Genomic DNA, 24,524 nt, shown 5'->3' on the forward strand with positions numbered 1-24,524 from the left:
CCCAACTCTGGCCCTTCAGTGCTACACAGGGAAAGCAGAGTGGGCCATGCCAAGATCCAAGTTGGCCACAGTCAGGCCAGTGGGCCAAGGTCAGAAAGGGAGTGAAAAGATGTACCCATGAGTACTGGCTCCCAGCTGGACAGGGCCCCCTGCTGACTCCAGCCCTTAAACACAGCTCCATCTGCTTTCCCTGTGTAGGCTCTGTCTGGCAGAGTAAGTGGACAGGGCTGTGTGCCCTGGAGCTGCACTGAAGAGCCAAGGTCAGGAGGGGGATCTATCTGGCAGGGGAGTCAGTACCCCCTGGGGTATAGCCTCCCCACTTGAAAAATCTCTGCCAACATCCCCAGCAGAGTTCACAACACTGCAGCAGGCAAAGACCAACAACTGCAGCCTCTAACTTGGCTCCTGGCACCTGTGAAGAACCTAAACAGGAGTCACAGCAGTTGCTGGCCTAGCACCTGAGGCCCTGGATTCTCTGCTAGGGAAAGAGAGAAACCCTAGGAATCATGGGGGTAGGAGAGAAAGGGACTTTCCCCTAGAGTTTCAAGTCAAGATTAGGGACATGTAAGGTCTGTCCTGTATTTTGAAACACAATGTTGGCAACCCAATGTGGAAGTCAGGCCTAATGGTTGGAGTCTGAATGCCAGAGCCAGGGATCAAGAGAGGCCCAGAACCAGAGTCAGAGTCTAAATACCAGATCCAGGAGTCAAGACAGAGGCAGAAGCAAGGGTCAGAACTGGATTACCAGAAGTCAGGGGAGACAGGAACAAGGATGGGAACAAGGCTGGGTGCAGGCCATGATCTGGGCTGGAGGAACAGAGCAGGAGCAAGGCTTGATGAGCATGGGGGAGGGGGATAGGGTCCAAGGATAGGTGCATTCAGCAGTTAGTGAGCTACTGCTGCTGCTGAGATTATGAACTGACCTGCTAGCTTCCTCAGCCAATCAGGCACGGTGATCCATCAGGCCGCCTCGCTGGCTTGTGTTAGGAGTACTGAGCAGGCGCAGCTGCAGCTGCAGGGTCTTACTCTTGACAGCATCACAGCTGATACAACCCTTAAAACAAATGTAAAGCTCCCCTGTCCACTAATAAGAAGCACCCAGCAGACAGAGGAGCCCTGTCTTGCCCTATCCTCTCAAAGCGAGAGTAGATCCAGGATGTGGCTCAGCACAGCTAATCTCCAGAGTCCAGACCCAATGCACAGCTGGCTGTACTCTGGACTGGATCCTCAAGCTATGGATATGGACATATAAAGAAATAAGGATCAGGCCCTAAGATTATCAGTACACTGAGAATATTACTGTATTTTGTATACCTCTAATTTCATAAACAGAATGGGTGTTGGTGGCTATGATAGCAAAATACTGAGGGTTTTTTTTTCTTTTGTTGAATTGTATATTTATTGACTCTGCTTCTACTTTTGGGTCACTAATTGTAGTAGCATTAATTATTTTATTCCTGAACCAAAAAATAAATCTCTTAAAATGGAGTAATGGTTTAGACTACATATCAGTAATTTAAGGGTAAGAACCTTACATGAATGTTGTAATTATCCCAGAACCAGTGATTGGAAAAAACCCAGTTAGGTTATGTGCTTAAAAGAAATCCAAAGATGGTATGGTAGGAAATGTACAATTAAGGTACCTAAATAACCTTAACTATGTCCTTTTTGGACACTGTGCTACAATCATCTTATTATGATTGTCATTTTAGTGTAGTGGTCCAGATTAGATTAAACTGTTTATTAAAGATATATTAGACCTTTTTCTTCTTCACCCCCTTCATTGCCTCCTTACAGAGCAGAGGTAAGGGCGTTGGGGTACCATTACTGTGCATTTCTTACTATAACATGCTTGGATTTCCTTTAACTGTAACTTTAATTCTGAATTTCCTAGGTTTGCAGTGCTTGGTTTTAGAATCATTATAATACTCTTAAGGTTTGGAATATAAATCAGTAATTGAACTGCATCTTAATGTAGCTTTTGTCTGGGAATTTCTGTTGTTTGTTTGTTTTTGTTTTTTAAATAATTGAAAATGTCATGCAGAAAAACTGAACAAGAACTTTAAAGAGAATGCTATCATACAGTATTTCTAATAATTTTAAGATATCAATCTTAAATCATTTTTACCTGTAAATTCTCAGAAGATTTGTTCAGTACTCAAAGAGTAGGTGCTGTAAACTTGAGCAAGATGTGCTATATTCTTCATACAGAACAAAAAGGTTGAATCCCTGCTTTAAGTGTAAAACAACAACAACAACAACAAAAAAAACCCACAACCCCTTAGCCCTAACTATGGAGTCATGACCAGCATCTCCATAATGGGTCAGGCAAACTGCTGAATACTGAATTTTAAATACTTTATCAGTTCTAATCAAATTCTCTCTCTGGTGTCTTGTCTAAATTGTTCTAAGTTTTTATTGTGTGTGGTTTTTTTTTTTTTTTTTTTTTTAAAGAACCAGTATGCTGTACCTTTTAGGAAATCTGTTTAAGCCAAGGGTATTTGCAGTTGTTTTCCACTGCCATCTAGAAAGCATATTTCCTTTTAAATGGAGGCCTATATCTTCCTTTTTTTATATAAACCTATGACTAGAGACCATCTTATAAAGGCTTCTACCATATTAAATATAGCCACGGCAGTCCACCAACTGAACAATCCATTATTTTGTAACGCCATTCTTTGCTCTGGGGATGAATTTATTGAACTTTAAAACAGAATGCCATCAACAATCCATTTCTTCTAGCTGCATAACACCCTTCTACCAATCACACGGTGAAGCTGTCCTATTTCACTTATTCTGTCCCAGTCAATGAACTGTAAGTACTTTTTTTTTTTTTTTTCTAAGGGTAAGGGCACTGGGGGATATATATAATTCAGGAACTTCTTGATATGCATCAGCCAACTGTCCTGATATGTTAATCCACTCACAGGGGGCTTTTATTTGGTGTTTACTGAAAATCTTGGTTTGTGAGTTTCAACATGATTATATCTTCTGTAACATAGTAGCAGTTCTGGAACCAATGACACCTGAGAATGTCAGTTGTTTACTATGAAAGCTATTTAACATGGCTCCCATGTACAGAGGAAAACAACGAACCTTCACATGCTATTTTTAAAGCACAAAGGAATACTCTGGTAATCTTTTTTTTTTTTCTTCATTCTAGCTGTCTACCTCCAAGAAATTAGCTGCCTAGTTACCAGAAATCCAAGCCATCCTGAGAAAAGAAGATTCTCTCACAGTAGGGGGAATTCAGTCCAATTCACATGGTGCAGGTGCAGAAAGCATAATATATTTGCAGTACATTTAATTCAATCTATAACTACTATTCAGTGTGCGAATGAAAAACCCTCTGATGCCTTATGCACACACAAAAAGGAAAGAATGAAAAAAATCTATCTTGCAGAGAATTTAGGTCAATCAATTTTTACAGACTTTCCTTAAGCTAGCCAAGAGCTTAGTCACTAATAAAACCAGTAAATAGACTGCTGCTTTATTAAAATAAATTGAAAATCTCATATGTTAGTTAAATTAAATATATCTGTTGACATTCAGTGGTCAGTGCAGGATTTTACAAAGTGCCTCGGGGGCAGGGGGAGAGGAGATTTTTTAATTGAAAGTGGAGCCAAAAATAGGCAAGAGACATAGCTCCTGTCTCAGACCAAGGCCCTGAACCTGGAATTTGTTCAGTACTCCTCTGTAAAGCCTCAGTAACTTCACTGGGGTTATACCTGGGTGCAGGGGTCTGCTCATGCAGAACAACTGACAGGATTGAGGCCTTAGTGCTCCAGTGTTCTTAGCCCAGCATTGATGCATAATAAAGGGTGGGAGAGGATGTGCAAACAACCTGCTCACTCCCTTTTACACCCCTGCCCAGTCCTGCTGGGGAACCTAAGTACTGCTTTCTGTTAGCATCCTCATGACGAAAGCTACTTGAATGGAGTTAGCTTATGCACTGGCTGATAGTGAGCCTGACCCTGTCTAGTAGACCCCTCCCTTCCTCATCCGCCAGTAGAGCTGGTCAGGCATGCTACACACCTTAGCAGAGTGGTGGAGCTACTGCTCCAACTTGCACAACCTGGAAGCCTCTAGGAGAAGTTCTAGTCAATCTCAGCTGCAGTCTTCACAGGCAGTAGAACATTCAGGGATCAGGGTGAGATGTGTGAAAGCCAGAGACAAAGCTACCTTGGCAGCTGGCCCAAGCATGCTACAATCTGACAGCCTTCAGGACAAAATGCAAAGCTCTTCGCTTGGCCATAATGTATCATTCCTATAACTAGATCAACAGAGGTGGGGAGGTGAGAACCAAAATAAATCAGGAAACAGCCTCCCTCCTCTTCCAGCAGTTATGGAGAAAAGAGGGATCTGTGAGAGACCCTCCGCTAGGATTCATGTAATCTTGTTACGTGCTCATGTGCCAAATGATGAATACAGTATAAATACGAGAGCGGGATGGGAAATTAATTGTTTCCTGTGAATTTTTTGAAAAAATAATTTTATTTTCATGATATTTTAAAAAAATATTTCCAGTTTAAGATGAAAAACCTCAAAAATTGCCACACAAATGCGAAGGGCATGTTGTTGAAAAGTGCATTGATCTCTAATACTTCTCCACAACTAGGCTAAAGTCTGCACAACTTTGTATCCTCCCTGTATCTCTAGTTGGGTTTCCACTCCATCCTGTGCCCTATGTTCCACTAATTCCACTGGCCTTGATGTTCACGTTTTCTGTTTCTCCCACTCACAGCTCCAGGGCTCTTTTCATGTATTTCCTATATCTGGATTTCCCTCCTCCTGTATGCACTGCACCCTCCCTGTCCCTCTTCAAATTCTTCCTCAAACATAACTTCTTTTTTTTTTTTTTTTCCAGTGAAAAGTAGAAAGATACAAAGAGAGAGGAGAGCACATAATGGAATGCTGTGAATTGTTTTAAGGTTTTATCAGCATGAGATCAGGGAGGGCCACATCCTTTACTAGAGGTGAAGTCATAAATGACTTGTGCAGGCCATCCCAAATGAATGCTGACAAATCCTTTACACCATACCCCACTACATATGTTCTGTATATGCCACATATTTTACAGGAAAAAATATTTTTGATTTTGTTCATTGTTACTATTTTCCCATTTCTCAAAACTTGGATACATGCCTCAACTCTGAAATCTATATAGGAATTAGTTTTATTGATTATAAACTCTCCTATCCTAGTGTTTTGGATGTCGTCTGAGACATTCAGGTGATACAGGTGAACATGCAAATAAAGAAACAACACGTCTACCAGACGTAGGGAGTTATTTGCTTAATGAGCACTGACATCCTACATTTCTCCCAGCATTGTAAATACTCAGAATGAAGGGGGAGGGCGGGGAGAGGGGATATGGAACTAAGAAGACAAAATCACTTAATTCTATATTGCTAAACTGTCTGCCTCATTAATGGTGAAACAGGAGGAATTAGACAAAATGGTCTTTTGTGGGAGATCCTGACAATATAAAAATAATTGATGGATTTTATTTAGCTGAATTTATATTTATATTTTATACATTGAAAAACTGAGTTTAAAAGATTCAGTTTAATGCTAAAGTTTATGAAAAATCACATGTATTTGTCTTTAAATTCTTATGGTCAATTATTTGGCCTAATGTATAAAAGAGAACAGATTAACCTATTAAATCAGATGCTGAAGCACTAGACAAATTCAAATTAGGAATAAGGTGCAAATCTGTAATAGTGAGGATAATTAACCTCTGGAATAACTTATCCAGGATGTGGTGGATTCTCTGTCAGTTGCAGTCTTTAAAACAAGACTGGATATCTTAAAGACATTTTATCATTCAAACAGAAGTTATGGGCTTGATGCAGAAAGTATTGGGTCAAGTTCTCTGGCCTTGTTATGCAGGCAGTCAACTAGATGATCACAATGGTCTTTTCTAGCCTTAAAGGGTATGTCTACACAGCCCACAGGAGCGAGCCTCCCAACCCGGATTGATAAACTTGGATTAATGGGGCTTGTGCTATCACTATAAAAGTAGATAGTACTTTGAAGTTGTGGCTCAGGCTGGAGCTCAGACTCTGACGGCTAGGGAGGAGGGTTATTTTCAGAGCCTGAACTCCAGCCCAAGCTGCAACTTCAAGGTGCTGTATACACAGCTATTTTTAGGGCACTGGCACAAGGCCATTGACCCGGGCTGGGAATTTTGTTTGCTTGGGCTGTAGACATACCCAAAGTCTAAGAATCTAAGTAGCTCATATTCAGTTTGGGTCAGCTTCAGTCATTTCAATACAAAGAGAGAGGAGGTCCTGATCCAGCAAGACACTTCATAGAATCACTTATGCATATGCTCAAAGTTAAGTGTGCGCATAAGTGCTTTGCTGGATTGGACCTTATGTAGGAGATTTCAATGGAACTTGTGTGCTTTTGAAAATGGTGTCTTATCTCCATGCAGAACTTTGATAGAAACCATACAGACTTATGAAGAAGACTAAAGAGCATAGATTAAATTTGGAATCTAATTTTGGCTCATTCATTGGCATACCTGTGACAGTTCTCAAAGAGAGTTTAGAGGCTCTAATGTGAGAAGATATATCTATAGGCTCATGAAAACCAAAAATGCAACTGTCAGATTATTTGAGATTTTGACGCACGTAAGCTACTACTTCACAATCATCCTGAGTATCTCTTGATCAAGATTGCTGCCTAACTAAATTGTGATTTCTGCAGATCAATAGCAGCCTAAGATAGAAAATAAGTGTCTTGATGGATATAGCCAAGTAGTTTTACTTTAATAACAAACAGCCCTTTTCATGGATAGTAAAATAAAACAGCCCCAGCCACATGTGAGAACCTCTTTTAGCAGTGCTGGAAGATATTAATAGTTTAGTTTATGATGCTAAAAGAACCATATAAAATCGTATCTTGCTACTAACTTAACCCTCAGAAGGACCTAATTGCATTATTTAAGATCCTGGCATATGGCACTAGGGGCAGTACAGAGACATGCTGTTCCAGGTTTGCTTATAGAGGCAGAATCTTTTCTCAAGTTCTCAGTGCATGTGGTTGAGGGACTGGCTAGAGGAGAACTGAGTCCCAAGCTGAACTGTCCTTTGGTGGGATGCTCTGTCCAGTGGGCCTTGCTGTTGTGCTGGTTGGTGCAACGTGGGTGCAGGCCCTGGGCCAAGCTATATGAAAGGAGGTGAAATAGAGACTGTTTAAGGGAGAGGCCATGCCATTCCCAATCCCCATGCACACTGACCATTGGAGCTGGCCAGGCAGGAATGAGGTCCATGGAGGGGTTACTTCCTGAACTTTCCCAATAATACACACACCAAGACACACACACACACAGAGAGACACATTTAAACTCTAGACCCAGTTAAAGCCAAGAAATCTGAAACCCAATTGCTGAATTTTTTTTTATGAGAAATGCCTCCAGCAAAACCTGTGTGATAGATACGGAAAGGTAGAAGTACTCTGACCCGATCCAATCTCCACTAAAGATTAAAGGAATCTTTCTATGAACTTCCGGGGAGCTGGATTGGGCCCTGTCAGAGAGATTCTTAGCTGGTCATTGAGCAGAAACAGTACGTTGTGACTTAGGTAGCCAACCACAGCTAACTATTATAGTTCAATTTTAGTGTTGCCAGCTCTCGTGTTTTTATTGCAAATTTCACAATATTTGTTTGCTCATCCCAGGCGTGGTTCCCCTGCTGAATGCCTTAATTTTCATTCCTTGGCACCAGCAGGGTATGAATAGATATTAGGATACTGATATTAAGAATCAGGGTGGCTTTGTGTATGGTTAATGGGCAGCGGGCTGGCTTACCTGCTGCCCACCTAAATAACCAGCTATAGTACACATTATCCCCTCTGCCTCAAACCAGTTTTTCTCAATCTCTAGCTTCCCCAAATTTTGAAGACATACTGTATCACCACAATGGGTACATGTCCTCCTGCCTCTTCTATAGGTGGAAACACACTCAGTATATCCCTGGCCACTCCTTGGACTTGCCTTCTCTGGTATCAAGCATCAAATCTAGCAAGCTTTCAGTGATCATGCAGTACAAAAAGTAGTTATCAGTTAAATGTGGATAATAGATTGCAATTTCCTCCTCAAAAGGTATCTGCTAGCATCTATTTCAGAAGCAGAAAAAGAGGCTAAATTCATCAAGTGTATTAAATGCTGTGAATTATTCGCTCTATAATGTTACCATAGTTACAGTTGGGCACTTATTCTCATATCATTATTTTTTTTTTTATTCATGTGGCTTCACTGTAAATAGTGTTTTGTTTTTCTGAGCATACCATTTACAAAATGAATAACAAATGGAGTTCACAGGAACATCAATATTGATATTATATCCAATGTATTTTTTGGCATTGGCATTAATGTTCCTTTGCATAAGTGCAGCATGACATTCATATAAAGCAGTCGATCAACATTACTTTGCTGCTTTTGATTTCCATGCTGATGTCAACGCATACGGTTACCTAATGAAGACATCATAAAAATATCAACTCTTATTTTACCACCATTGCAAAGTACATTACCATTAATATAAAATATTGTTTTGTAGCTGGAGTTACTGCCAACCATATTAGAATAAATGCACTTCATGAGAGTATTGATGGCTTTTTTTAGAAAAGGAAGTCCATAATGAAACTGCCATACAGACTTTTTCAATTAATTCCCATCTTCCTATTACATTTTTTTTCTGGTTGTTTGCCAGCATAATGATCTTTCGCAGGTTGATCAATTAGCTTATTCTCCAGTAATGGAGGACTAGCCAACCAGAGACATTGCAGTTCTTTAGGGGACAAAGAAAACAAATACATGAAGCAACAGGCCATTCACTGAAGCCTCATTTATCAGAATAGCTTTGTGTTCTACTCCGGATTGTTTGCTCCCTGCAAATCCCTTCTAATTTGGAAAGCTTTTCAGTCATGATGCTTTTTACATACTTCTCTGAGCCTTAGACAATACGAGTCTTAACCAAAAAAAAAAAAAAAAAAAAAAGAGTGAACGAGAGAGCAAGTAACCTAAACCTATACTGGAATAACTAGGAATAACTGAAATGTGTATAAGAGAATGTAACCAGCATTTCAGTGTAAAAGTAAAACAGAAACAAACAAGCAAGCATACCTCCTGAGTCTCATAATGATGTAAAAATTGAGACACATACTAATATGAAGCCCTGAAATGAAGGTGAATCAGCACAATACCTCCATTGCTTTATAACTCCTTTTGTAAAGAACAACGCACAACAGGACCTTGAATGTGAGTGACAATGGTTTTTTTAAGACACTGTCTGTGGTGCTGGGCAAGGTCTTCCTGAAAATCATAATAAAAAGAAATGGCTTTTACTTTCCTAGTGAATATAGTACATTGATTTGGAATACAGACCTACAAAGACAGCAGTAAAACATAAGCTAAACATTAATAAAATCATAAAAATAGTGATGCTCAGTTGAAATGTCATTTTCAGAAGCCTCTAGACACAGGCATAAACTTTGTATTTATTTACAAGTTACAATTTTGGAGATAATTTGGAGGTTTGACAAAATGTCTGATGGAATTATTGTTGAATTTTTGGTCTAAGAGTTTTACTCAAGCACATAGGCTACTGAGTTAGTCTACATAAGGTTTTTGCTGTTCAATTTATCAAGAATGTTGGTTTTGAAATACAATTTTAGAAAGTACAAAATGAGAATAATCACAAAAATGTAGACAATTACATTATCTAACTTAGATATTAATTAGGGGATGTATGATACAGCTATATGATGTTTATCTGTCTGTCATCTATCTATCAGTCTATCTTCCTTCCTTTTGTTTATTTAAAAGTTGCCCATGTGGAATGTCTCTTAAAAAAACAATTGTTTTTAACCCTTTGAGTATTTCACTATTACAAATCGATACACAAATCTTTCATTGATAATGTATTGAGATTTCTTGGAGTCCATGTGTAATTCTTCACTCTATCTTCTCTTACTATCCATTCTATAAAGAAATAAATCCATTCAGGAGATCATGCTTAACACCTTACACCAAGTGTGAAGTTCAGTTCTGTACAGAGGCCCAACACAATATCTGCACCATTTAATGTTGTTCCAGTAATTTTGCACTCACAGGGAATTGCAGATTAAGTCTTGTGGGTGCAGATGATAGAATTCAGATATGTAACCACTTGATCATGTTACTAATTGATCACCCCAGCTATACTGCACCTGTGATTGATCATGGGCGCACGAATCAAAAGAGTGTTTTTGAACCTCTGCCCTTAGGGAAACATACACAGCTGCTAATTTTCAAAGTTCAATATCCTGAGTGTTTCAAATGATTTCTTTTTGAAAATACCAAATGGTTCACATTTATTTTAGAGACTAACATATTGCAATGTTGTATTAATTTAAATATAGCATTTCCCCCCCTCCAAACTCAACAATTAAGCCTCAAAACTAGATCGAAAATCTGCCACAATGAACAGATATCCATCTAATAACTCAGGAAGCCAATGACGACTACTAACAATTAAAACAGAGTGAATAATTAATAACAAATAAGTTAAATGACAAATGTCACCTCTTTTTCTGTTTGTGGAATATGTGAATAGCTGATGATTCTCTCAAATTTATTTAATATTTCAAAATGTCCTAAAAGATGTTTCTCAACTTTTGTTTAACTTTGTGGCTTGCTATTTGAAATATAAAATTCAAACTGTGTTGCCTTGTTGTGATTGGTTACATAAGAGATATGGTATTGTCATATTTCCTAATTGGATAATCATATCTTTTATAATAAAGTTTCTACAGTGGATACTTATAGAAAATGAATTTAAAATATACTTTCTGTGAATATTCAAGTGAGAAATCTTAAAATGTATTTTCTGTTAAAAAATTGTGCTAGTAAAATTTGTGATCACATAGAAATAAAGAAAAAGGATACAACACAGAAAGGCAAAAAACATGATAGAAGGAAATTTAGACCTAAAACATGAAGGAATATTTCTGGAAATTTGCTTTTAGTATATGCTCAATTCTACTGACAACGTAAGTATATATTATAAGTATGTGGACAATGCAAGACCAGTATTTTGTAAGTGGAGGATATATACTTGATTACTTCTGGATTCTAAAGCAGACTTTCATCTGAGATCTGGAACTGCAAATGAAATTATTTTTGGAGCTACTTGATGTAATTATCAAATCATTTGCAACAACATATAATTACTCTGAAGTGCGTCATAGTTCAGAAGTAACTTTTATTTTTGTCACTCTTCAGAGGTCTGATTCTGCATCACTGAAGTCAATGGGAATTTTACCAATATCTTCAGTGGCATCAGCAACAGGCCATAACTGATTGATTGATTCCTTTTGGGAAAAATCCCATTTGGGTAGAGAACTATCCATGCCATTTTTATTCCAAAACCTCACAATTTTAAATAACCAAATAAAAGGCTAAAATGTAAAGTTTAGCTCAACCTTTAAACTCAGTGCTTTTGTACTGAGATGTCTTATTTCCTGCTGCATACAAAGCTACTTATGTATGCTACATCTATATCTGATAAATTATCAGATATAACTCATATCTAGTCTCTGTCTAGTGACAGAGTTGTGTTGCCAGGGGTTGAGAACGGGTGACTGGGAGTCAGGAGAATTGAGCTTTAATCTTTGTTCTGTCACTGTCACCTCCCTAGGCAATTTATTCTAGTGCTAACCACCCTGACAGGAAGTTTTTCCTAATGTCCAACCTAAACCTCCCTTGCTGCAATTTAACCCCATTGCTTCTTGTTCTATCCTCAGAAGTTAAGAATTTTTTTTTCTCCCTCCTCTTTGTAACAACCTTTTACGTACTTGAAAACTGTTACAGTGTCTCCTCTCAGTTTTCTCTTTTCGAAACTAAACAACCCAATTTTTTCAATCTTCCCTCATACATCATGTTTTCTAGACCTTTATTCATTATTATTTTTTTTTTGTTCTTCTCTGGACTCTCTCCAATTTGTCCACATCTTTCCTGAAATGTGGTATCCAGAACTGGAAACAATACTCCAGCTGAGGCCTAATCAGCGCAGAGTGGAGTGGAAGAATTACTTCTTGTGTCTTGCTTACAACGCTCCTGCTAATACATCCCAGAATGATGTTCGCTTTTTTGGCAACAGTGTTACACTGTTGACTCATATTTAGCTTGTGGTCCACTATGACCACCAAATCCCTTTCTGCAGTACTCCTTCCTAGGCAGTCATTTCCCATTTTGTATGCGTACAACTGATTGTTCCTTCCTAAATGGAGTACTTTGCATTTGTCCTTATTGAATTTCATCCTATTTACTTCAGCCCATTTCTCCAGTTTGTTCAGATCATTTTGAATTTTAATCCTATCCTGCAAAGCACTTGCAACTCCTCCCAGCTTGGTATCCTACGCAAACTTCATAAATATACTCTCTATGCCATTATCTAAATCATTGATGAAGATATTGAACAGAACGGGACACAGAACTGATCCCTGCAGGACCCTACTCATTATGTCCTTCCAGCATGACTGTGAACCACTGATAACTACTCTCTGGGAACAGTTTTCCAACCAATTTTGCACCCACATTATAGTAGCTCCATCTAGGTCACATTTCCCTAGTTTGTTTATGGGTCATGTGAGACAATATCAAAAGCTTTACTAAAGTCAAGATATACCATATATACTGCTCCCCCACTATTCACAAGGCATGTTACCCTCTCAAAGAAAGCTATCAGGTTCGTTTGACACAATTTGTTCTTGACAAATCCATGCTGACTATTACTTATCACCTTATTATCTTCTAGATGTTTGCAATGGAACTATTTACATGCTTAAAATTATGCACATGCCTCGTGCTCCTCAAAAGAAAGGCATCAGATAAATGCAAGGTACAAAATATTACAAAAAAACTATTAAAGCACACACATTCGTTATGTAACCAAAATACACATTAAATCCGTCAAAACCCTTGACACCGTACAATATATCAATTAATTCAAGAACTTGCTTGGGGAGCCTGAAGTGTGTTTCACACTCGTAACTACTGTTCACTTCAATAGGAGTTACTGTTATGGGCACAGAACATGTCTTGGAACCAGGCCTTAAATCTTCACCCCAAATATTTTTTTCAGTGTATGATATGTCACTTTGTACTGAGTTGACTATTTATTGGGTCTGTGCATTACAGAGCTAATTAAATCCCAACATTCCTGCCCTCCCCTGGAGAGTGCATAACACCCAACGGGCTATGGAATTGGTGCAGTTCCATTGCATGGTGGTTATGATGCTGGAACTTCTGCAAGCCACAGAGTTGTGTTCTGCAAGATACTTTCTGAAAAAGCATGCAGAAATGTTTGGACGACCTGGCTAAGTCAACCCACGGGCCATACCTCACACCTTTTCTCAGGAAAAGCAGCTTCTATCGAAGCTGACCTACCAAATGAATGTCAGCAGAACTGCTCTGTTTGCTACTGCAATCTGAGTTTACAGTAGCAGATATGGAATAGTTCTGCTATCATATATTGCCAGGTGGGTAAAAAGTCCTCCTCCCATTGCGTATCCTTACACAAAGTGTATTTACTCAGGTTTGGTGCAGGAAGAGTGTGTTTGTCCTGATGCAAATTTCTAGCTTTACATATTTTAGGGTCCAGTTCTACCACTTTACTCATATTGAGTAGTATCTTATTTGACAACTAGTCCTCCTGTGGGACTACTCTCACAATAAAGTAGTGCACACTATGGATAGCAGAATCTGAGACTTAATTATTGTTAATAGGTTAATATAGGGTCAGATCCTCAGTTATGCTGATTTCTAACAGCTAAGGATGTGACCCATAATTTTGCATTGCTAATAGCCCTTACTCTGTCTTGGGGATAATGTGCCTTTTTGAATGCACTGATTTAACTAGGATTTGGAAAGTTCAGCTTAGTTAAAAATTCATCATATGCCATCCAAGGGCCTAGTCTTAAAAAGTGCAGGTTGTTGATAACACAGGAAGTGCTTGGCACTTTGCAGAATCAGGTCCAGACAGGATGACTACGGCTAAATGATGGCTTTGCTGCAAGCACTGTGTATGGGGCAGCCTGTTACTGTGCTGCCCCAGGCGCAAACCAAGAAGCAGATTGTCCCTCCCTTCCCTGGGGGAATACTGTACCTTGCACTATCTCCATACCTGCTAGTGAAGCTGTGCTGGCCAGTAAGGGGAGTGTGACACCAAGGCTTTGTGCATTAACTGCCCACCAATTGCTCAGGTTCCTATGCAGCAGGGGAAGTGGGTGGTAGTAGGACGAACAGATGTCCCAATTTTATAGGGACAGTCCTGATTTTTGGGTCTTTTTCTTCTATAGGCTCCTATTACCCTTCACCCCCGTCCCGATTTTTCACACCTGCTGTCTGGTCACCCTACTTGGTAGAGGCTGCTTTCCTCCCTCTCTCCTCCTCACTGTCTAGATAGCCTGCACAGGTAAGTAAGAGGGACACCTTCAGCCCCTTACTATCCTGCCACTGGATGCTGGACTTACCTTTACACTTTAAGTGGAGCGTATAAAAGTCACCTATGAGACAAGAGCTAAGTTCTACTTCTACTTAGTTGATTATCAGATATGCATGCCAAATTTCATTAGAAAAACTGCTGATGAGAACAGAGGTGAATCTTCATTTTTAACACCCTACATCTGTAACCGTCCTTGGTACACCCTTAACTCCCTGCATGCAAGAGGAACTGTTGTAGATATGCAATTTGTTTGGGATAAACAAATGTCCAGCATTGTAAAAGTGGACCAATGCACTAGCAAAGAGAGAAGTATGTGTAATAATCAATAACCATGCAGCAAGATTTCATTTTCAGACAAGCCGAACACCCACAACTCTGACTTCAATAGGAACTGCAAGGGCTGAGCACCTCTGAAAATCAGGCTCTCAGCTCCTCTCCCAGAATGGATTTATTCAGCAATAAAATATTAATATGCAGATCGTCTAGATTACTTTAGATCCAGCTCTAATTTCATGCAGTACTTACAGCACGAACACTCTGAAGCTGCAATAACCTAGGACTCATAGCCATTATCCACAGTCTAGCCCTTCACCACCATCATCTGAATGAAATGTGGAGGACTAGGGGGAGGAAATCATATTTTTTATGAACAAATTTATATTGTGTGTCAGGAAGGTATTATAGGCAAGTGATGAATAATTGGCATAATTTGTAACTTTTATAACAAGGGAACTTCTGGACACTACTATAAATGAGATAATTTGTCATCGCAGTAAGCCTGTCCTGTATAAACATTACTGTTAATAATGCTGACACTGGTTGGTGAAAGGAATAAGCTTTTGTATAAGCTCCAACATAAATTTTATTGATGAAAACCACAATACAAAAATGATTTTGTCCACTTAATGTTAGAGGTTTTTTTAAATGAAGTTTCCAGCTCTTTACAACCAAGCTTGCCTTGACCCTATGCTAAATCACTAAAGTCGCTACTCTAACCTTTATGAAGGTGCAGAACTCTCACTAACATTACTGGGTGTTGCAGATTTGCATCAAAGGGGGAATTGGCCCCAAATTAAAGGGTTGAATTTAACAGTCATGTCTGAGAGATAAGTCACATAGAAAAGGTTTTGAAACAAGGGTTCTCTATTCTTTCAGGCTGGTTAGCAACAACAGTAGTCCAGTAAAAAAAAACTAGACTTTCACTTCCACAAGGGTCATCTGCAGGTGACTTCATTACAGAACCTCTTTCCTCACATGGAACACAAATCCTAGATCAATGCATTAAAAAAATCCCTTTACAGGACAGCAAAAACAGTTTTTCAAAAAGGTCTAACTTTGACCAGTACCTGCTATGCAACATCCCTTCAATCACCCCTTTTGAAGTTCAAGATGGACAGTCTTTTCCTTATTGGAGATCTTACCAGATAAACCTTTGTGAGTAAATTATCCTCTCACTGACCACAGTATAAATCTGGAGTAACTCTACTGAAGAGAATGGAATTACTCTGGATTTCTCCTTGTGTTCTGAAAGCAGAATCCAGCCCTCTGCTAGTGACAAATCCTGGTACCCTAGTTATCAGTGATAAAACTCCCATTGACTTCAATGGGAATAGGGTTTGGTTGTAAGTGTATGAACAAGTGGCTGCTTGTATTCAATCTCCTTTACTAATATGGTATGATGTCCATTTGCATGGTGAGATAGTTTTACTAGCGCATTGGTGCCAAAGACGGAGCACACCTTTACACCATCTAAAAATGTGTGTAACTTTTTAATATATTTTTTTAAAAATTGTATTGAAAGTATGAAATTGCTGTAACCTCATCTACCTTTATTTTGTTTATTAGGAGATTAATTGAGTCAGTGAGCAAAAGCCACTTGCAAGAGACCAATCGTCATTGCACAGAAGATTTCCAGAATCATCTCTTTCAGGTATTGTGAGACAATTAGAAACTTGGGTAACTGTATAGTCTGTTCTGTTCTATATAGATTTTTATTCCACATTTAGCACTGTAGTATCTGAGTGTCTTCCAGTAGTGCATTAAGCAGTGAATAACATAGCTGGAGTCGACGTACCTTAGTTCAACCTTTTGCGGTGTCTACACCGTGCTGGGTTGATGGGAGACCCACCAAATCAACCATCAACTTACCTTATGCTTCTCGTTCGGTGGAGTACCAGAGTCAGCGGGAGAGTGGTCAGCGGTCGATTTAGTGGGTCTAAATTGACTAGACCCACTAAATCGACTCCCGGTGGATCAATCACCACACGTCGATCCCCCAGTAAGTGGAGACAAGCCCTAATATCTGTCACACATAGTTTGTTCTCTTATCCTCTTCTCAGGGGGAGAAATGTGTGCAGTGGAGTTTTTTGTTTGGGAATTATTTTTTTTACACATACACTAATATGTCTGCCTTGCTCTTGGAGCTGAGGGTGGTGAGGTGTGTGATTGTCCTTGGTTCCTGGGGGAATTCATTCCACAGGCTCAGACTGGCCCCTAAGAAAGTTCTGTGTCCTGCACAGGTGAGCTTTTGCCTTACTGTAGAGAGTTCCATTGTGTCAGAGGAGCAGAGTTGTCAACCAGAGTCTCTATCGGGAGCTTTACTAGTTCATTTAGATACCCTGGGCCCAGGTCATTGAACACCCTCAAGATAAGGACTGAGTCCTTGAACTTGATTCAATATTCTATGGGAAGTCAGTGTTTGTGGAGAAGAGGACAGGTTCAATGCGTTTGCAGTAGCCTGTGTTGCTGAAGAAATGTGCTGCAGTGTTCTGTAATAGTTGGAATTTCCTAAGTTCTGAAGGCTTTGTGCCCAGATATATAGCTTTGCTGTAGTCCAGCTGAGAGGTGATGAAAGCATGAATAACTGAGGCCAGGTCATCATCAGCTAGCTGCCCAGCCAGACAGGGTAGAAAGTATTATTTGCAGATGCTACTATGTGTGACCCTAGTGTCAGCAAGGAATCCAGGAGCACTCCTAAGTTATGGACTGAACTGACCAGTTGTGGGTATGTACCATCAACCAAAAGAAACTGCATCATGGCTGCAAACCCTTCAAAATGATTTCTTCTACCTACCCGCATTATCTCTGTCCTGCTTGGTTCAATTTCAACCGGCTGTTTGTCATCCATCTCGTCCAAACACTGGGCCATCCTGGTGTGGCAATATATGGTGGATAGGAAAAAAAAATTAATGGAGTTATCCTATCTCCTAGAATGGACCTTGAAAGGTTATCAAGTCCAGCCCCTGCCTTCACTAGCAGGACCAAGTACTGGTTTTGCCCCAGATCCCTAAGTGGCCCCCTCAAGGATTGAACTCCCAACCCTGGTTTAGCAGGCCAATGCTCAAACCACTGAGCTATCTCTCCCCCAGAGGTGTGACTGCTGCATATTGCTGGAATTTGAGGTCATGTCTTCTTCCAATTCATTGAGTGGTTGCATGTAGGTGTTGAAAAAGTCAAGAGAGAGAATTGATTCTTGCTGGATTCTTACAGTGAGGGTTACAGTAAGAAGATACAGTTTCCCATCACTATTCATTGGTTGCATCTTTCCATGCAGGACTCAACTCATTTTTGCACATTACCCTGTACCACTGCCACAGTTCTCAAGTGAGACAGCAGTATCTCATAGTTGAGAATGTTGAATGATGCAGAAAGATCCAGGAGAATGAGTGTGGATGTCTGCCCACTATCCATTGACAGTAGTAAAGTCAGTAAAATCAGACCAGAAACAAAGTGTTTCATCAGTAAAGTGTCCTAACATGAAATGTTTTATTTTAGTATTGACAAGCCAGCAAAAGGTCATCATTTAAAAACTGATATTGTGTTGAAGTGTTTCTTTTACCTGTTACCTGAAGACTTGACTTTCCTTTCCATTGTATTCTGGTAAGGCAGATGAGTTGTATAGAATAGAATAGAAAACAGAGGGAGAGTGTCTGGAGAATGACCTTGGGCCATGAGGGGATGTTTGGGAGGCAGAAGAGACCCTGTTACAGTGCTCAAACACCACAATCTTATCCTTTCAATTTTTCGCTCAGACCAGAATAGAGAGCTACAACCACGTTGTTATGACTGGCTGTGTACATATCACCTCATAACACACACAGAATATTTAGTATAAGCATTAGGAAAGCAGCCATAGATAAAATACTCATAGAGCATTTCAATTCTTAAAGGTCACACGTGATGGCTGCAAGATACCTCGAGGCATCTAAGTGATTGGAATTGGTTTTGGTCACTCAGGGTCAAAGTTACATTTTTCTATTTATTAGGTTCTTGTAAATATGTCTGAAGGGTGGAATAAAATTATAGAAAGGTTAACTTACATGTGGAAACTGTTTTATTAATGTTTAAGAAGGAAAAAAAATAATACACAGTAGTTTTATCATGCACAGTATTAACTTTCCTAATGAGACTCAATATACAGCAGCTCTGAACTACAGCTTAGGGTTCACATTTGGGTCCAGTCCTGTGAAGTTCATCTCCTGCAAAATGCTGAGCATCATTCAAGTTTTTCTTTCAGGGTTCAATGTTGCTCACACTCAAGTCATGGAGTGCATCACTTTTAAGTGGGAATAGGATCCTACTCTTGAACAAGAGTAGTGGGTGCTCAGGCAGACTGTCCAAAGGGTATATAGAATTTCTGCACCTGAAGGCAAGGAGTAAAAAGGTCAGCAGGAAAACTCTAATAAATAATTTGTGATCTCAGTTAATGCTGGATATGTATGTGGACTAGGTTCACAATTTCTGTTTGAAGGGTAATCCTGTTTCTCTCATTTGTATTGCTGATACAGCTCTCGACCCAAGGTTTAAGAATCTGAAGTGCCTTCCACAATCTGAGAGGGATGATGTGTGGAGCATGCTTTCAGAAGTCTTAAAAAAGCAACACTCAGATGCAAAAACTACAAAACCTGAAGCACCAAAAAAGAAAATTTACCTTCTGCTGGTGGCATCTGACTCAGTTGATGAAAATGAACAATGTGGACCAATGCATGTTTTGGATTGTTATCGAGCAGAACCCATCATCAGCATGGACTCACATCCTCTGGAAGGGTGGTTGAAGCATGAAGGGACATATGAATCTTTAGCGCATCTGACACATAAATATCTTGCGATGCCGACTACAACAGTGCCATATGAATGCCTGTTCTCACTTTCAGGTGACATTGTAAACAAGAAGGGGGCAGCATTGTCTCCTGCAAATGTAAACAAACTTGTTTGTCTGAGGGATTGGCTGAACAAGAAGTAGGACTAAGTGAACTTGTAGGCTCTAAAGTTTTACATTATTTTATTTTTGAATACAGGGTTTTTTTGTACATAATTCTACATTTGTAAATTCAACTTTCATGATAAAGAGAGGCACTACAGTACTTGTAATGGGGGAATTTAAAAATACTGTTTCTTTTGTCTTTACAGTGTAAATATTTGTAATCCAAAATAAATATAAGATGACCACTATGCACTCTGTATTCTATATTGTGATTGTAATCAATATATTTGAAAATCGCTTCAGTACTCAGAGTCTATTGATTCATAGAATCATAGAATCATAGAATATCAGGGTTGGAAGGGACCTCAGGAGGTCATCTAGTCCAACCCCCTTCTCAAAGCAGGACCAATTCCCAAATAAATCATCTCAGCCAGGGCTTTATCAAGCCTGACTTTTAAAAACCTCCAAGGAAGGAGATTCCACCACCTCCCTAGGTAACCCATTCCAGTGCTTCACCACCCTCCTAGTGAAAAAGTTTTTCCTAATATCCAAGCTAAACCTCCCACACTGCAACTTGAGACCATTACTCCGTGTTCTGTCATCTGGTACCACTGAGAACAGTCTAGATCCATCCTCTTTGGAACCCCCTTTCAGGTAGTTGAAAGCAGCTATCAAATCCCCCCTCATTCTTCTCTTCTGCAGATTAAACAATCCCAGTTCCCTCAGCCTCTCCTCGTAAATCATGTGCTCCAGCCCCCTAATCATTTTTGTTGCCCTCCGCTGGACTCTTTCCAATTTTTCCACATCCTTCTTGTAGTGTGGGGTCCAGAACTTTTGGACACACTACTCCAGATGAGGCCTCACCAATGTCGAATAGAGGGGAATGATCACGTCCCTCAATCTGCTGGCAATGCCCCTACTTATACAGCCCAAAATGCCGTTGGCCTTCTTGGCAACAAGGGCACACTGTTGACTCATATCCAGCTTCTCGTCCACTGTAACCCCTAGGTCCTTTTCTGCAGAACTGCTTCCTAGCCATTTGGTCCCTAGTCTGTAACAGTGAATGAGATTCTTCCGTCCTAAGTGCAGGACTCTGCACTTGTCCTTGTTGAACCTCATCAGGTTTCTTTTGGCCCGATCCTCTAATTTGTCTAGAAATGTATAAAATATAGAAAACATCCAAAAATATTTAAATAAATGGTATTCTATTATTAACAGCGTAATTCATTGTGATTAATTTTTTTAATTGCTTGACAGCCCTGGTAATTACTATTCATAAATATACCCTCCTGACCATACCTCAGGATGCATACTCAAAATTTAATAAAAATGCATTAGGTTTGCTTCTTTGGAGCTATAATATAAATAATTCCATCTCTATTAAAAACAGAAGGGGGAAATAAACTTTTGACAAATGGAAAAGGACAAAATTAATAATAAAATAATACTGCATCTAATGTCCACACATTGGACATTAAATAAATGTTACATAAATAGAATACAAAGATGAAGGAACAACTCTTTTGGTCTCAGTGCCTGTAGATCTGGATAAATGTCATTTGTACTGATTGAGCCTTTCTGTTTTCCAGTCTGATCTGACTGTTTAGGTTGTAACGGGTGAGTTTGATCTTGTTTTGATTTTCATTGCAAAAGTTTTACACAAGGTATAACAAGATCCAGTGCCTCGAAGTTGAAGCTAGAAAAATTCAGAATGGAAATAAGGCACAAATGTTTTACAGTGAATATAATTAATTATTGGAACATTTTACCAAGAGATGTAAAGGGTGGCTTCTCCATCACAGGCAATTTTAAAATCAAGATTGGATGTTTTTCTAAAAGATATGCTCTAGTTCAAGCAGCGATTAATTGAGGGAAATTCTATGGCCTGTGTTATGCAAGAGGTCAGAATAGATTATCCCAGATGTCCCTTCTGGCTTTATAATCTCTGAACTGTTCTCCGAGCTTCAATTAGGATGTCTCAAACAGTGAAGGGAAAAATTAAAAATTGTATAAAATATTAATTGACACCACTCCTTTAAAAATATAGGACCAATGTATTATGTGAATATTTCCTGCTTACAAGATAACAGCAATTTAATTACATGGTCAGTTCTCTGTAGCTTCATGGTATTTATATGGCAAGTATCATACATTGCAGAATGAACACTGTGAATTATTTGTTTGGCCATCTAACCCAGAGTTCAGGATAAATAATTTATTTTCTTCTCTGCAGTTTATTTTCCCAAGAAAAACTCATCTTAGGTGCAGCATCTGATTTTCAGTGTGGTGATGTTTTTACCCAATTTTCCAGCTGGCTTGACTGATTCACAAAAAGGTCAAGTGATTAGCTCAAGGTCACAGACTGAGTCAGTGACTCAGTCAGATTAGAAAACAGGATTCTGCCTACTGGAGGACTTTAAGCAGGGAGATAAAGATTGTAATAGGACAGTGACATATTTCAGCACAGAGTGGGGATTATATATTTTTTTACCTTAATATAGGTTTCACTATCTACAGAAAAAACATTTTTATAAATCCAATATGTACAGGCCTTTCCGTGTCCTGCTCTTGCTTTGGCTACTGAAACCCTCCCTGGGTTCTGGTGACTTCTGCTGGGAGATAATTAAATACAGTAAGTCTACACTGTGCTCTGACTCACAGAATACAACTGTCCTCATTTTAGGACCCATTTGCCTCAACAATTGCGCATTCAGGAATGTTGTTCTCATTAGGGCTAATCACAGCTAGATTAATTATGTTGATTGGACGCCTCAAACAGCTGACATTAACCATTTGACCCTTTTATTCCTAAAGGTCCTCCCATCCTTCCTTCTCTGAATCACTAGATGGTTCTGCCATTTGCTACAGGTTGGAGAAAATGCAATATAGGCAATGGTTTAAGATGAATGCATTTCATGTTTGTCCTGCCTCTTTCTATAATTTCCTGTTTTCAGCTTTCTTCTTCTATTTTTAGTTTAAATAAAGCTACCCCTTGTATTTTAACTATGCAAGTTTACTGATTCCATACACTGTAAGCATTAATGTAATTAGGTTACGTTAATGTTTCCTGAAGGGGCTCAAGTTTGCACTCAGCATTTATAGGCTGTTTCCTGAAGTGGAGGCAAATCTTGTATCTTCCTGTAGCATTCCCACAAGCTTCCAGTAGATGTTTGTTGCCTTCTCCAAACCTGAGGACTGCTACCCAGAAGATGGCTCCCTTGCCCAGAGGCAAAAGGGTGAAGTCCAGGCGAAGGCGACTTTCTACAGTTACTCAGTTCAGGTCTGTGCAGCATTTCTTGTGATTTTCTTGATTAACAAAGGATGTATGAGCTCTACCAGAAAATTTTAAACCTAGTTGAATTGAGTTACAAATAGGCTGACATATCTTTGGGTTTTTAAGCTATCAAGAGCAACCAAAAACTTATTTCAGATATGCCTTGGAGTTACAGACTTGTGGTATTATAGCTAAGGAAAACAAGATTCTCAGCCTTTTCATAAGCCCTGTTTCCCCTGGCCCATAATATAATCCAACATTCCCTTAAAGTTTCAGGCCCAAATTATTAGCAGTCCATGTACATTTTTGCACACAACCAAACAGAACATGCGAAATGCTTGATGCATGGGGCTAAGGTGTGATTGTGGGAGGCCTGTTACAGATCACCGAATCAAATGAGAGAACAGGATGAATAACTCCTTAATACCTATTTGTAATGTGTGGAAAGAAAAATTATATTGTTATGAGGACTTCAGTTTGGGAGACATACGCTGGAGACCTCATGCAGCCAGTGGTAAAACATCATTAGAATTTCTAAAAATTATAGATGATTTTCTAGCACAAAACATATTGCACCCAAAAGGAGGTAATAATTTCGGACTTCATTATGATCGATAAAAATGAATTAATCAGTGGACTGGAAGTAGGTCGTTGCCTAAGAACCAATGATCATTTCCTGATTACATTCAATATGGCAAACAGGGAACGGTCCCAACCAGTAATGTATATAAATGGTGCTTCCAACAGCATAATTTTCCAAAATTGAGGGGGAAATTACGAGTGAAATTGATTCAGAAGGAAATATTTAGACAGTAAAATGTAAATGAAAATTAGGAATTCTTAGAGAACAGTTTATTAGATGGCCAAAAAGCCAGAATTCCACAATCAAGAAAGAGGACAACTTTGGCTAAAAGCCCATCCTTGTGAAGTCAAAGGAGCAATTAGAAACAAAAAAGCAATATGTAGCAAATGGAAAATAAATAAATATCAATCGACATATACTAGAAGTTATGAAGGGCAGAAAATGTAGAGGGAAGCTAAAGAGATCAGGAAAATATACATAGCTGGAAGGTCTAAGGACAATAAGGAGTTTAAATATATTAGCAACAAAAGAAGTCCTAACAATGGTATAGGCCCATTATTATATACAGATGACAAAATTGTTAATAATGATACAGAAGAGGCTGAATTCAATAAATATTTCTCTTCTGTATTTTGAAAGAAGCAAGATGATGCAATTGTATCATATGAAGATGATGATTCTGTGCATTAGTAACTGAGGAGGATGTTAGATGAAATCTGCTGGAAATAAACATTTTTATATCAGGATCAGATAACTTACACCCAAGAGTCCTAAAAGAGTTGGGTGAGGACCCCTCTGGCCTGCTATTGTTAATTTATACATAAATCTTGGAAATTCCATGAGACTGAAAAACTGCTAATGTTCTGCCAATAGTTGAAAAGTGCATGCAGGATGACCTGAGTATCTATAGGCTGGTTAGACTGACATTAATCCTGGGCAAAATAATGGATAAGCTAATACAGGGTT

At 39.1% G+C, this 24,524-nt stretch overlaps 1 long non-coding RNA gene across 2 annotated transcripts; it reads left to right on the forward strand.

Annotated features, from left to right (window-relative positions):
• Positions 1-3,163: 3,163 nt before the first annotated feature.
• Positions 3,164-19,337, forward strand: LOC117874043. 2 transcript variants are annotated; one of them, XR_004644877.1, is made up of 4 exons: positions 3,164-3,272; positions 16,344-16,428; positions 19,015-19,161; positions 19,286-19,337. It is a non-coding gene; the product is annotated as an uncharacterized LOC117874043 (long non-coding RNA). The 2 variants fall into 2 exon arrangements; XR_004644876.1 differs by lacking the exon at positions 3,164-3,272 and adding an exon at positions 14,376-14,468.
• The last annotated feature ends 5,187 nt before the right edge of the window (positions 19,338-24,524 follow it).

This window comes from Trachemys scripta, chromosome 3 (assembly GCF_013100865.1).
Source record: "Trachemys scripta elegans isolate TJP31775 chromosome 3, CAS_Tse_1.0, whole genome shotgun sequence".
Taxonomy (NCBI): domain Eukaryota; kingdom Metazoa; phylum Chordata; order Testudines; family Emydidae; genus Trachemys; species Trachemys scripta.